We start from the raw sequence: 15,944 nt of genomic DNA, 5'->3' as shown, positions 1-15,944 counted from the left end.
TTACCTTTGAGATTTAGTACAAAATATAATCAACCAAAAAAACTATGAGGTTAAAACTGACTTTATTGATCCCATTGGGAAGTTCACAAGCTACCCAGCAGAATGTAAAGTAAGTAAAATATTGTGCACATTAACGCATCAGTTACACTCCAATTTTATAATAGATGAGCCATTCTACAGTCTCTCATTTTTGGTACTTTAAGTATCTTGATGCCTATACTTTTGTACATTGACTTCAGATTTTGAATGCAGGACTTTTATCAACAGTATTCCTACACTGTGGTATTGCTACTTTTCCTCAGTAAAAGTAAAAAGAACTGAGAACTTCTTCCCCCATTGTTAATGGGAAAACTAATTTTAATAGTCCAGTAAAATCAATTAAGTGCATGATCTGTAGACAAAACAAGTAAGGTAAAAGTTTACTTTGTTATTGTTGAAAGGAGGGATTGGCAAAAAGCGGAGGACATGGAAGAAGTCCAAAATGTCAGTCTTATGGGTCACCACAAGCCAGGAACAAGAGGACAAAAGGCTGTGGGAACGAGTGCTCAAAGTAAATATACGGGGGAGCGGATGAGGGAATTTGGAGCAGGTGTGCAGCTGAGTGACTCCTGCAGGACAGAAGAGGAACGACAGCTTCTAAAATGACAGGATAAAAAAAAAAAAAACTTGTCAAGAGACACTGCAAAAGGGCAAAGGGTCGGCCCAATCAGGCACATTAAAAGTGTTGGCGGTGACACTGGGAGAGGCAGAGTGGTCTGGCAGAACAAATTAGGGCAGAGTTCCCCTGCAGGGAGCAGGGCCAGCCCTGTCACTGACATTTAATTTCACATTTATGTGGGGAAATGACGAGATGCCCTGCCAAACACCCACAGCTCCCATTATTCATGTCTTCAATATGTGTTGTGTTGTGACCCCAAAGTCAGCCGGCCCATTCCTCATTTCTAGTATTTTTCTGCTGTAAAAGGAGGATATTATTCTTCCTTTTAACATTTGCGTTTCCCAAGATGCACTGGAGCAAGTCAGAAATGAGTTAATAGATTCATCCTAAAGTTGTAGACTCCAAAAAAGGTTAGAAGAATGAGTTATTGCCCAGATGGTCCAGCTGCCCCCTGTTGTACTTATCACCTGTTTCAAAGCATGCTGGGAAAACAGGCTGAATAAAGTGCACTCTTGTACTGCTACTATGAATGCTACTAATATTACTGCTTTTATTCTCACTTGTATTGCTGTTCCGTTTTTCTCACTACTTTTACCATTTATAATCATAACAGCTGCTGCAATGATATTATTATTCCTATTCGGACATCTGATAGTAGATAAATGATGAAAAACTTCAGTATTAGTCTCTAAAATCTCACAGTGGTACCAGCCAGAGGTCACTGTCTGGTCTACCATAATGGCCGCTCTCCAATGGAAAACCTTTGATCCAGGATGCCAGAAATAGTGTATTAGTGAGGACTTTCCCTCAACAAGCGAGAAAGAACGGTTTCGGACGGTGGTGCAGGGCGTCGGCTTGACTATGGTGGAAATATAGTCCTCTTTCTTTGACCTTGTTTGATTGCTTATTTTATTTAATTGATATTTATTTTGAGCAATTTTCCTTTTGAATGCTTGCTAATATCATGTACTATTTTTTTGCTGTGGAAATGAAATGTTATTTTAACTTTGTGTTTGGTGGTTTTATCGATGACAGTAATACTAGTAGCCCCAGCACTATCATTGATGTGTGCATGGGTGTGAGTGTGTGTGTGTGTGTGTGTGTGTGTGTGTGTGTGTGTGTGTGGTGTGTGTAGGAAATATGTTGTCAACCTCTCCGTAGTCCATCCTCCACCTACAGCAAATGAGAGGGCTCGTAGGATAGGGAACCATTTAAAAAAAATTACCCGTGGTGCCAAGTGGTCTGCACGCAGTTTTTGTGTGTGTGTGTGTGTGTGTGGTGTGTGTGTGTGTGTGTGTGTGTGTGTGTGTGTGTGTGTGTGTGTGTGTGTGTGTGTGGTGTGTGTGTGTGTCTGTTTGTGTGTGTGTGTTTAGGGAAGAGTTAGTGAGGTCTGAGGTGGTCTCAGTTAGCCATGTTGTTTAATCTGCTAGGTTTCCAGTCACAATAACCTTTACCACCCTTGTAGCGTCACACACACACACACACACACCACACACACACACACATGAAAACATGGAAATAACGTCCACCACCCCCGTGGTGGTCACCCTAACATCTGCTGCTGGTTGAAAAATGCTAGAAGAGGACCACACACACACACCTACACACACCATGCCATCGACGTGTGTTGACAGGCAAGTGTAGTAAACCATGTCGCTGTTTCTCATTGTGTTAACACATAAAATGGTTAACACACAAATGGTACACTTTGTCTGTGTGTGTGTGTGTGTGTGTGTGGTGTGTGTGTTCTTGCATACAGACATGCTTCACCGTGTGTGCAAACCACTCACCCACGAGGGGTCCAAAAGGTCAACCCTCGTTGGTTCCACAGGACAACATGTTGTGTCTGTGTGCAGCTGGTGAAGATTTCACCAGTTTTCCAAACGTCGTCGTCAACGCCAAGATGGATTAAAGCTCTGTTGCCAGGCAACAATAACAATTACTGTAATTTCTTGTAATCAGCCCTGCAAATATGAGTTTTCCAATTTTTCCATGTCCATGTTTGTTTACGGAGGGGGGGGGGCGCAGTGTTTCAGACAGAGGGTGAATACACATATATTAAGACAATTTGAGAAGCATTATGTGTTTTTAAACATTAAAGCATGTAAACATGTTCTAGTATAAACCCAAAATACAAGTATACACCTGAAAATTAGCACAATATGGCATGGAATGTATGGAATATTATCGGTACTATCTCCTCCAGCACCTTGGTATTGAGTTAAGGGAGCATCTAATAGATTACTCAAACTGTTAAAAGAAAATTAAACCATCCACCATGTTTCTATTAAAACAGCATAGACCATCCACTTCAAAATGACAGTTTTGGGCGCCCGGGTAGCTCAGTTGGTAGCGCGTGTCCCACATAAAGAGGTCTATTCCTAGACGCAGAGGTGGGTTTGAATCCAACCTGTAGCAGGTTTCCTGCATGTCTTTCCCCTCTCTTTCCCCTTTCATGCTGTCCTGGTGATTAAAGGCAGAAATGCCCCCCCAAAAAATAGTTATTTAAAATGTGTTAAAAAAAATGTGTTGCTGTTTCATTGACTGCGGTAGCTATACCGGTTCAGTGGCATCCGCCACACTTAGTCCCAATTACCTGCAGCTTCTACCTACCAGGGGATGTTGTGCCTGTGAGATCATTTTTAATTTTTAGCATGTGTGCTCCTGCTGTGCAAGCTTGTTCGTGCATAAGTTTTGCATGACATTTTTATGATTTTGTGGTTATGTACAGTAAAATGTAAAAGTGCTGGACATAAAAGATCACTGACCCCCCATTTACTCCACTCATTGTCATATTAAATCCAATGCATTGACAGGGAAGTTTGGGGTCCCCTACTGGAGCTGCTGCCCCCGCGACCCGATACCGGATAAGCGGATGAAGATGGATGGATGACATTATGGAAGTATGGAAAGAAATGAGACCATGGGTGACATAAAAAACATTTCCCAAACGTTTCCTCTTGCAAACTGGATTTGGCTGCAGTACTTGAAAGTAGCTCAACATCTATTTTATTGGAAAAAGATATATTGTTTTATTTTTTTATCGGATGGATTGGTGTTCCAGAATAGGAAATCAACAGATCCACCTCAAACAAAGTTTGAATCTCAAAAAATATTGCCTCCTTCTGCTTCCATTTCCATTGTGTACCTCTGATATGACAGGTGTGACACTTGAGCACTCATTCACTACATCTTCTCGACAGCGTAATAAAGCCTCTGTGGGTCAGCCAGGGGCCAAAAAATGTTTTATTTAATCCTCTCGGAGCATCAGTTTGAGGAGAGGAAGTGTCAGCAGTTCTACTCGTGACTTTTCAGCAGGCTCCAGGGTAACCGTGCGCTCTCTCGATGATTCACAGATTCAAATATCTGAACGGTTTCCAAATGTTAACAAGAGCCAGGTCTGCTGAGGTCTGGAAGGGGGGAGGAATGTTGGGACAGCGAGAAGAAGCTGCTTGAATATAAAGAGGGAAGATGGGATTTGTGATGCAATGTAAAAATAATTACCAGCAGGAAATGCTCAGTTTGGGACACCATTGGTCTTTCTGTACAGTGTTTTTTCTTCTTCTGGACATGAATACTTTGAGCTCTTAAAAACTTAGAAGATTTAGGCATAAATACTCAATACTTTAAATCTTGTTTTTCATTTTTCTGTTTACATGATTGAACGACTGAAGAATGTGTTGTGTAGGTGGGTTAGTGGTTGCGTGTGCGTACATGTTTACATGTGTTTCAGGCAGCGACATTATAAACATCCCATAATTATCTCTGATTGCCCCAGGGACCCCTGACTCCCACAAACCCACAGTCGTACAACTGCTATCAGAACATTTAAGGCCCGGTCACATTAACAGATCCGCCCTAATCTGCTCTCCATGGAAATAAATATCTGTGTTGAAGTGATTTGTCAACATAAAACAAATCCTATTAGTCACATTTCATTGTTTAAATGTTCCCCTACTACATTTTAACTGTGCAGCACATATACACCAACACATAGTAAGCATATCTGGTTCCAACATACATTATTAACATATATAAGCAAATATATATATATACATATATATATATATATATATATATATATATATATATATATATATATATATGTATACACACAGACACACACACACGCACACAAATTGAAGAAACCTCAGAAAAACAATGGGAATATATGCATATATAAATTTAAAGAAATGTATATAATAAATTCACAAATAAATCTAAGCAATTGAAATTGCCTGTAGTCTTATTTTGTATTTTATTTTTATATATTTTCTGTATTTTTGGTATTTTTTTTGTATTTACTTCCACAATTATTTCTTGATATATAAGAGATTTATTGTTTTTTTTTGGGATTCCTATGATCCTATGACTCCATACAAACAGGCAATGAACTTCAAACTCTTATGTATGGTTTTACATTTTTTACCTCTGGTTCTTTCCTCCAAAACCGTCCGTAATGAATCACAAGTCAAACTGCTGGTCAGGAACTAAAACTCTCAGATGGATTCTTTGCAAAGACGGGATATGTCGTAAATCTGTCACCAAGAGTCATTACATCTGTTAAGCATATTTGACAAAGGGGTAACAAAGTCATGTTGACGTGCTTACGTGATGACGAGTGATAACGTGTGTCTGCGTGCTATTGAGAGCATGTGCGAAAAATAACCGGTCAGTTCACGGACCAGAAAGACGATGGCGGTTTGTCATTTTTCTTTCCCCTCCATATAGATGCTAGGAGTGCTAACTAACCACTTTGGTGACTGTTTTATCGTGAGACTGCTGCAAGAATGTCTAGCGCTACAGGTTATGGGCCCAGTCATGCAGGCCAAAGGTGTTCAGACTCTTATTCGACGGAGATGAGAAAAATTACGAACTCTGGGAAACGAGGGTTTCCCCGCGCACATGGAGTTGCGTGGCCTCAGAGAGGTTATCCTCGAGGACCCGCAGATAGATGAGGAAGACGAAGTGGCTCTTGCGGAAGACGAGGCAAGAACGGAGAGGCATATGCAGAGTTAGTGCAATGTCTGGACAACAAGAGTTTGTCATTAAATAATGAGAGATCCCAAACGCAATGGAAGAAGAGCACTGGAGATTCTCCGGGAGCACTAGGGGGGGAAAAAAGACAAACCCCGTTTTTGTGAGTTGTATTGTGAACTTCCTCTCCATAAGGCTAGCAATGAAACGGTAACTGACTATATTATTCGAGCGAGACTAATTCACGTCATTGAGAAGAGCAGATGAACGTATTAGTGATGGACTTCAAATAGCCATGGTAGTAAAGGGGCTACCAGTTTATACAAGCGTTCGTCGTGCATGTCACCCAGACAAATGACATTGTAACATTCAGCGAGTTTAAAACAAAACTGCGAATTTATGAAAGTACTGAAAAATATGGGCGGAGTGACGTGAATGAGAAGAAGCCATGTGATGAAAACTAGCGGGGCAACGAGGTCGGTGGAAGAGGAAGAGTAAAGAAAATGGACCTGGCTGAGGTCGAATGTTCACGGCGGTAAAAAGGGACACATGGCCAGGACATGCCCCTGATGAATCCAGGCGAGAAAAGAGGAGCGGAAATGGGCCGCTTACAACGTGGAAGAGGGCGCGGTCAGGACGAGGCCGTGACCAGGTGAAGAAAGCCGACGGAGAGACGGGGGCAGACCCTACTTTTTCTTTTTCTTCAGATGAGTGATGTTCCACAAAGAGGGAATAAGAAGGGTCTCATGGTCGACGGGCGGCGCTACAACACACATGATCAATGACGCCACAAAGTTAAAAAACAGTCGACGACATTTTAAAAAACCCCGAGGACCACGTCATGAGTGGCAGAGGGAACAAAAGGTGAGGGGATGGCAAAAAGGGGGAGACGCCGAACTCGGCATGTTGGACAGTGAGGGGCGACGAGTGAAAACGAGGCTCAAGCAAGCACTCTACATCCCATCGTTCCACAAAACATCTTTTCAGTGAAAGCAGCAACCCCAACGGAGTAGAGGTCCACTTCAAGGACGGTGATAACTGGCTGTTCCACAAAGATGGTCCCAAATTTCAAAATGGATGGTATGGTAGGCTGATTACCTTAGCACAGTAGAAAATGAAATGTTGATGAAGTGTATGTTGTCATGACATTCAAACCTGGCATAGGATATTTGGTCATTGAAATTTTGATGATGTTGCAAAATTAGAAAAGGTTGTTAAAGGAATGTCGTAAAAGGGAAACAGACAGGTCCAACAACAATGTGAAATATGCACCAAGGGAAAATTCACACAAACAGAAACAGACAGGCAGATGCTAAAGCTACAGCTGTACTAGAGCTAGTACACACAGACCTATGCGGCCCTATAGAGCCAGCAGATAAAGTGGATACAGGTAGCAATGCATTTACTGATGATTACAGGGGATGATTTTTCATACTTTATCAAAGTAAAGAGTGGACACAAAAAAAGCTACGAAAAATTATAGCAGACGTAGCCCCATATGGAAAGATAAAGTGCATACGGTTGATAAGGCACAGAGTATACGGGCAGGAGTTCCAGTCTTTACCAGGAGTAACGGGATAAGGCACGAGACAAGTGCACCCTACTACCTCATCAAAACGGAACTGGCCGAGAGAGGTTGGAGAACTCTATTCGGATGTCACGATGCATGCTATTGGAGAGTAACCTCTCAAAGCAATTATGGACATATGCGGGTACAGACAGCACCCAAATCCGCAACGGGTGCTACAGTAAGCGACTAGAGCAGCCCACCTTACCGTGTTTTCACAGGTAAAACCCCAAATCTTTCTCACTGAAGAATTGGCTCTGAATGTAAGTGTTTAAACAGGATAAGAAGAAGCTGGACTCAGGTGTGAAAAGGGGATCTTTGTCGGCTATGATAAATTAGTCCGGCATATAACGTTTTACTACCCTGAGACAGGAAAGTCCTTAAAACATAGGCGGGGAAAATTTCATCACCAAAGGAAACCCACAGATAGCCAGACTCAAACAGATTGTAACGTGAGGGATGAGCTTGAGAATTTGAACATACCCACAAAGATAGTCACCCGGATCAGGGACAGCCTAAACAGGGGAAAGGTGAGTGTTGGGAGACTGCTGAGGCAGGTCTGACCCAGACAGACAGTACTCAAAGAGAACATGGAGAAAGGAGGTACCCTACGAGACAAAAAAAGGTCCAGAATACTTAAAAGACTACCGTGTAGGGTGAGTACAATAATGTTGAAGTGAAAATGTAGATTATTTTTACAAAGTGGCTTATGGTGTACCCCAAAAAATTTAGAGAGGCTATGGGCTCTAAGAAGTCAAAAATGTGGATTGACGCAATGAAAGAGGAGTGAACTCTTTGACAGGAATGAGGGCTATCCCCTCTGACACCCTGCCCAAAAGGCAACAAGCAGTTGGGGGGTCGATGGGTAATGCAGTGAAAAGAGAGCCAGAAGGATCTGGGGACTTGTAAAGCAAGATATGTCGCAAAAAGGGTATGTTCAAGTAGAAGGGATTTATTATAAAGAGACTTTTCACCCAAAAGCAACATGACCTCTGCCGAGCATTGATGAGGTAGCTGTACAGGAGGACCTTACCCCACATCAAATGGATGTGAAGACTGCTTACCTCCATGCTCAAGGACTGTGAGGTATAATGGAACAACCAGAAAGGGTTTTTAGATCAAGTCAAAGACAGGAGAAATTAGTGTGCAACTCAATAAGTCATTGTATGGTTTAAAACAGTCTGGGCGTAACTGGAACCTGTTACTGCATGGACCACCTTACAAAGAATGGGTTTTTTACAAAAAAATGCTGATCATTGTGTCTACAGCAGAGAATCTGACCATGAGAAAGTGATTTTGTTGGTATGGGTAGATGACTTGGGTCATAGCTGCGAGTAACAACAACTTACTCGTGATGTAAAAGACATGCGAAGAGAAGGTTTAAGATGAAAGATTGGGTCCACTTAAACATTCCTGGGCATTTACTTGAACAGCATGAAGGAGAGATCAAAAGACCCAAAAGAGACACATAGAAAGGAATTAGCAAAATTTGGAATGTCTGAATGCAAACCGAGAGCCACCCATTTGAGCAAAAGTTAAATTTGACAGTGAGGGTGAAGTCATTCTCAACAGGATACAGAGAGATGGTGGTAGCTTGATCTACATTATGAAGTACCAGACCTGACCTGAGCTGGGTTTTTAGTAAACTATCACAACACCTAGCAGAACCAAAACAACAGCATTGGGCTGCAGCAAAAACCTACTGAGGTACTTAAAGGGTACTGAGATCAAGAGTTACATACCAGAAATGTGAGGAAAAGCCTACAACTTTAGGGATACAGTGATGCTGATTGGGGGCATCGATATAAGTGAGAGGAGAGTACAATGGATACTGTTTCCAGCTTAACTGAAGATGGTCCAGTTATATCATGGAAGAGTAGGAAACAGCCTCGGTTGCTATCCCCTGTGAAGCTGAGTATAATGGCCTAGCACCACTATCAGAGAGTAGGGACCTTATACAGCTGCTTAAAGGAATAGATAGTAGTAACCAACCATGTCCAGTCAAGATATACGAAGACAACCAGGGGCGATAGCTTTTATCCAAGAACCCAGTATGCAGACAGAGAAGCAAACACCCTAGTATAAAGTATCACTTGTACGGTGCACATACAGAAGGGAAGATATCTATAGAATATTGCCCCACTGAAGACATGGTAGCTGATGTCTTACCAAGCCAGTGAAAAAGTGTAAGTTTGAGAAGTTCAAGGGATATTGTTGGAGAGTAATGTCAACTGTCAAATTGAAGTTTTTAAGTTTGTAGACCACTTCCAGATGTTGAAGTTTTATTATGGAGTAACCATATATGTGTAGTTTGTTTGGTTTACCACTATTGAAAGTGTAAACATGTCTTTGAGTGGGAGTGTTAAGCATATTGACAAAGGGGTAACAAAGTCATGTTTACGTGCTTACGTGATGACGAGTGATAACGTGTGTCTGCGTGCTATTGAGAGCATGTGCGAAAAATAAACCGGTCAGTTCACGGACCAGAAAGACGATGGCGGTTTGTCATTTTTCTCCCGTCCATATAGATGCTAGGAGTGCTAACTAACCACTTTGGTGACTGTTTTATCGTGAGACTGCTGCAAGAATGTCTAGCGCTACAACATCACATTGTTATGAGTGATGTTATTAATCACAAATCGATTTGTTTTCCCGCCTTTTTTGGTCCCCTACATCTGCAAATGAAACCCAGAAAACCAACTTATTTCATGCACATCATCTTTGCTGATGTTTATGTTCAATGTGTGTAGTGAGGGCAGAAACACAGGTTGGAAGAACCCAGATGTGTGGCAGGGTATGGAGCCTAGTTACATAACACAGGGAAGAGGTTATTTCATTTTGTAATGGCCAACATCCCTCCTCTGACAGAGCCGCTGTGATGAATGAACGAGGCACTGCTTCACTTGAAATAAAACAGAGAGAAGGGGAGAGCGGAGTGAAGTGATTTGAGCAGCTGCACTTCTGTTATTCTAAAAACATGGAGGGAAATGAGCAGAGGACTTTAAACTGCAGCGCCTCCCAAAAACCCTGGATGAGGGTTAACCGAGGGTCTGACTGTGTGTCTGTACAGGGTCATGTGTTGGGGTGCAGTTTGTAAAGAAACACACCATGTTTCAATCATTATGAACCTTAAAAAAATAGAAAACAAAACCAAAAATGTTGTGGGCCTCAAAGGGATAGTTTGGATCTATTGAAGTGTGGTTGTACGCGTTATTACCCATTGTAGATGGGGGTCAGCACGCCCTAGTTTGAAGAAGAAGGCGGGAGTACTGTAGCCCTGCTCAATTTTCATTTTTCTCCAGTACTACGCTTGGGTTTTTGGCATATTCGCGGCTAATCTCCGGTCAAATTTTTACCGGCCCAAACAGAGGGGGTGGCTGAGAACGAGGATGTTGAGGTTGTGCTCTAGTTTGTGTTGTAGTTTCCTGCCAAATAGCCAGAAGATAAAGGCCGAACAAGAACAATCTTTGCTAAGTTTTGTTGGCGGCCATGATGTTGTGGCCCTCCTCCCCACGGGGTGAGGGAAAAGTTGGATTTTCCAGCTCGCTCCATTAGTGGTGAAGGAGTTGGTTAGGGTGGTTGGTTAGAGTTGGTTAACGCTAGCGATGCTAAGCCGACGTCACGACCAAACGTTAGCGATTGGTTGTGGCCGTTCCAGAGTGGCTCTGGACAGATCCAATAGTTTTAAACTTCAACAGAAGACCCTGCTTCAAAGAAGTAAACAGCAGCTAAACATTTTTTAGCCAACTAAAAAAGAGGCCCACCTAAAACAATCAATTTCGGTGTGTATCAAGTGTATCAATAGCAAGTGTAGGCTATATTTAGAATATTTTTAACAGCTTTAACTTTCAAGTAAACAGCTCTTTAGGACGGGGAACTGAAGCTGTTTATCTATTGCATTCACCAGACAGCAACTCCCACGTTCTGTGAGGTAAAATTACTGTTTTTGTCAAAGGAGTCTGGTGGCTTTGAATAGAGCATAAGTGGATATGAGCCTTAGTTCCCCATCGGACAGGACTGCCCTGCTGCATCAGCTGGGTAAAGAGATCTCTTGTGTTTGCCATAACAGCCTTGTTGAACTGACTATCTGTGGTGACGCAAAGATAATTGACCAGCAGGGACATTTTTATTACTGAAATGTGGAGTGAGTTAGGTGACATACAATTGTGTTTTTTCTACAATCCCAGATGTGTGGTTAAACTATTGTTAAAAAGTGCTTTTGACCGTTCATCAATGAAACTGTTAGAAGTATTTTGTGACTGAGACGTTGAAGCTTTTAGGAGAATTGCAAAGTTGAAGAGAAATATGTTTTTATTTCAACAACCAAATTATTGTTTTTTAATGTTGAGAAACTGTTGCGTCTCATCCTCTCGGTTACCACAGCTGTCTGCCATATGGGCGCTGACTCGTACACACTGTTTTCCGAAACAGGAAAAAGCAATGAGAGAAAAACCCACCATCACGTTTCTGCTATATTGCAATGACAATAACCAGGACCTGGCGCTTTTAGCTTTTACATTCAAATTGATTGTTTGGCAAAGCCGGAGAACAAAGATGGCAAATGTAGTTCATTGACAAAACATCTCAGATTGGAAAAGAAGAGTTCAGATGACCAATTTCCACCTTAATGACTAAATCAACGTTTTTATTTAGATAGATGTTGTATTGTGTAATGTTATGATTTATGCTTCCTAGGCGATAATCATTACGATTTCTCGCAAGGCTTCATCTGGGACGCAGCATTTTATTGGAATCAGCCTCAATAAAATAAGCATTTAAAAACTGAACCAGTTCACACAACAGTTCCTGGACCCAATATGGGACACGTTGGATCAACGTTCCAAAAATAAAAATGAAGGAACACAAATCAGCCAGTGTTCTCCAGCTGGTGACTGCAGTCTAATCTTCCTCATTGGGCTGCAGCTTCACTCCAAACACATGGTTATAATAATACAAGACCTCATTTTTCCCCTGCTGCCATGCAAAGCAAACAAACATGTAATACTTTAATTTAGTCTCTGTATGAAATGTTGAGTTACTTATTGAAATAACTTCAGAGTGTCTGGAGGAAGCTGTTTTGCAGCCAAGTCATTTTTCCTCTAGTGAAGGAAGACAGCCTCGGTGAGTGCATTACGAGCTGGGCCGATTCTCAAGGTAAACAGGTGCGTGATGTGAAAATTGCAAGTCTGTATTTTCACGCCTTTTATGTATGAGGTTATTTTGTGAATTCATGGTTTTTTTTCATCATATTATATTGACATTATCTTTCCACTCGGATGCATACATATACAGTGTATTCCACATGTACAGAGGAGTCAGTAAAACAGCCGTTATTATGGAACCCACGCAACTTCTAGACAAGGCCCGCCCTTCAATAGCATTCAGACACTACTATTGGCCAGGCATCCATGCTTCCGTAAAGTAACGTAACCCGATTTGTTCAAGTCCTACCCCCTGACCAATCAGCTATCCTAACCTTAACCACTCAAGGTCAATGCCTAACCCCGACCAATTGAGCTGCTTTATAGGGCGGGACTTGCCTAGAAGTTACGTGCGATCCATAATAAAGCCTAAAACAGACATTTAGCCAGTGAAATGTCAACAAAAGTACCTTTATAAAGGTATCCAAAAATAGCATGAGAAAATGCTTCTTAGCTTTCTTTCAAAGACTTAGCTCAGGAAAAATGATACCACTCTCATGTCTTCAACTTAAGCATCGAACTCGGAGGGAATTAGCCTAGCTTAGCATTAGATAAGACTGGAAGTTAATTAAGACTGGAAGCAGGGCAAACAAAGCTGTCTCTCTCTGACGTAACTGAAATACTGTCTCAAGCTGTGTCCCAAGGGGTTGAAAAGGCCTGTCCGGGCGCTTTTTTAAGTCAATATCTGGAAACTACAATGAGGGACTAGTGACGCCAGTGTGCAGCCAACCTGTAGATTACAGCAACCCAGAGTAAGTTCATGGACTTTTGAAAAGGTTTTCCCCCCTTCTCTACGTAATTTATTTTATTTGCCCAAACTAAATGATAAATTACCCTATTGTGTCTCTTGGACTTGAGCTGGAACTTGACCCTGAGCCCCACCATTCACAAGTTGTGCATTTCAATCATAGGCCCAAAGACATGATTTATTTTCAGTCACTTGCTGAGTCACTACAAAAATTGAAGCAGGTGTGATCCCCACTTACCCCCCCCCCCCCCCACACACACACACACACAGAATAATGGTTACCTGAGCCAGAGTGAAAGGCCAAGTGTGTTTTTACAGCTGTCTACGTAATGAGCTCTTTGGGGGCCTGTCAAGTCAACGGTTAGCTAACGTCTCAAATTGTGTGTTTATGTGCATATATGTAAGTGGGTGTGTGCTGGTCCAGGTTAGGTAATGTCTCTCTGTGCCACCATCCACACCTGACAGATTTAATGTCATCATGACTAAAATTACACAATGTGACCTGGGAATCAAAAGTGACAGAAAGCTGAGAGAAGGCCAGCAATTTAAAAAGGAAATATCAAGATAAATCAATAAAGCCTATTCTGCATGGAGAGCTGTACATTTTCATCAAAACTAAAAGATAAGAGGAGAAAATCTAAAAAAAGGTATTGATCTGCATGACTAAGTTAACGTATTTTAACGAGTGTCCGAACGTTGCAGAAGTAAAGGGTTTAGTTGCCAGTGCTGTTGTTCCTAATTAAAAAAACGTAAGCCGAGCAGTCGATGACTGTTAAAATAAACACGCCCACAAAAGGAATAAGAAAGGTCAAGATGTATCAATTGAGACGCTGTGAAAAGGAAAAGTGTTACACACGTTTGCGTTTGGCATGGAACAACACATCAATTTGGAAAACTGCGAAGTGTTCCTTTAATAAGAGTTTTAAGAGTGACAACACTGTGTTAAAGCTCAGCATGGAAGTTCAATTTAAAGTAAAAAAAAGTTCATTTATTATTTTTTTTCTGGAGCTTTTCATTTGCACAACAGTGGAATGAATTTGCTCAGAGATAGCTCAGATGTCATCATGAGGCCAAAGTTTGAAAGTTGATAGTAAATGGGCTGTATTTATATAGCGCTTTTGTAGTCTTAACAACTACTTAAAGCGCTTTTACATAGTACAGGAACCATTCACCATTCACACACATTCATACACTGTGGCCGAGGCTGCCGTACAAGGTGCCACCTGCTCATCAGATACACACTCACACACATTTACACTCCAATGGCGCAGCATCGCGGGGAAACTTGGGGTTCAGTGACTGGCCCAAGGACACTTCAACACGGGACTGCAGGGCCAGGGATTGAACCACAAACCTTCCAATTGGCAGGCTACCGCTCTACCACTGAGCAACAACGCAAAGTATGTACATTGCTGGAATATAGCCTGACATCCGTGGCGTCTCTCACACGCCGGATGCCCCTCCCCATTCTGCTATCACCACTATCTAGTAATATTCATCCTCTGTGGCCCATGAATGTCTAAACCAAATTTCCTGACTATCCATCAAATAGTTCCGATACTTTATTTGGACCACAGTGGTGAACCGAAAGACTGAACAAAGAGCCACATAAGCTGATAATAGTGGTCCAGTTCAAAATTCAGTATCCATTGATTCCCATTTCTATTATTCAGACCGTATGGGTAAATGGGGCAATAAAACCATTCAGGCATTTTTGTGACAAACACCATCTAAACATGAATGAAATTTATGTGAAATGAAATGCTCACTCATCGTCTCATGTCAGCCATGTGCAGGCATGGCTTCACATCACTAAGTCAGCAGAAAGCGCTGGTCCTGTGTGGTGCAAACCATTACTCCGACATCACAGCTACTCAATCCACTTCACAGCCAATCAGCATCGAAGTGTTCATGTGGAAAAAAGGGAGAGAGGTGTTACATCCCGGTCATTAATGGCACCGAAAAATAAATCATGATGTTAGAGCTTTCAGCCTGTTGCTAAGCCTCTGGGGTGGGAAAATTACACATACATGAAGCAGTGAAGTATGTTCCACCTGGGAAAGTCAGAGCTGGTAGAGGTTCCAGAAAGCACATCTGGCCTTTGGGTTGATGCTGGCTCGGCCTGGTGTTTTTCACCACAGCATTATCACACCATGCCCACACTCCTCACTCATTTTTACTTCACTACCTTTCACTCTCTTTCTCTCTGTCCATGTTGGAGAATTTAATGTTTCAACTTCATTTGCTGCTGTAGTTTCAAAAGTAATCATGCTACCTTCAGGTTAATTAAGCCCTTTTTAAAACCCACGATAAATACACATTGCTGCTTTTCTGAGTCACCCAAAAGATGACACTTTTTTTTTTTAGAACATTAGAGATGCTGAGCCACTATAGTAAGTAGAGAAACAATAATTAAGCTCCTTTCAAAAATCCACCTCCAGTGACCACTGGCAATTTTAAGTTTCTCAAATATACCTTTTAAGTAAGCATGTGGTGTACACAGCAAACCAAAATTAGCAAGCGATTCCTGCCAATTTAAACAGGCCTTGGTTCCCAGCCCCCTTTTCCCATATTATTCAAGTGAACCTCAGTTTGATGACTGCTAACAATCTGAAAGCTGAATCACTGCATGTTGCTGTAACCAATATGATCTGCATGGTGCTGAGGCTGGAAAAGGCACTGAAAAGATAGGAATGGAATATTAAGACAAGGTGTAGCATAAAATCAGGATTACCACCTCAATATTGGGATTTGGAAAATGTGTTTTTTTGTGTTTGTAGTTCCTTTACTCCT

Source organism: Etheostoma spectabile, chromosome 18 (assembly GCF_008692095.1).
Source record: "Etheostoma spectabile isolate EspeVRDwgs_2016 chromosome 18, UIUC_Espe_1.0, whole genome shotgun sequence".
NCBI classification, from domain to species: Eukaryota; Metazoa; Chordata; class Actinopteri; order Perciformes; family Percidae; genus Etheostoma; species Etheostoma spectabile.
This window is presented reverse-complemented; position numbering follows the sequence as displayed.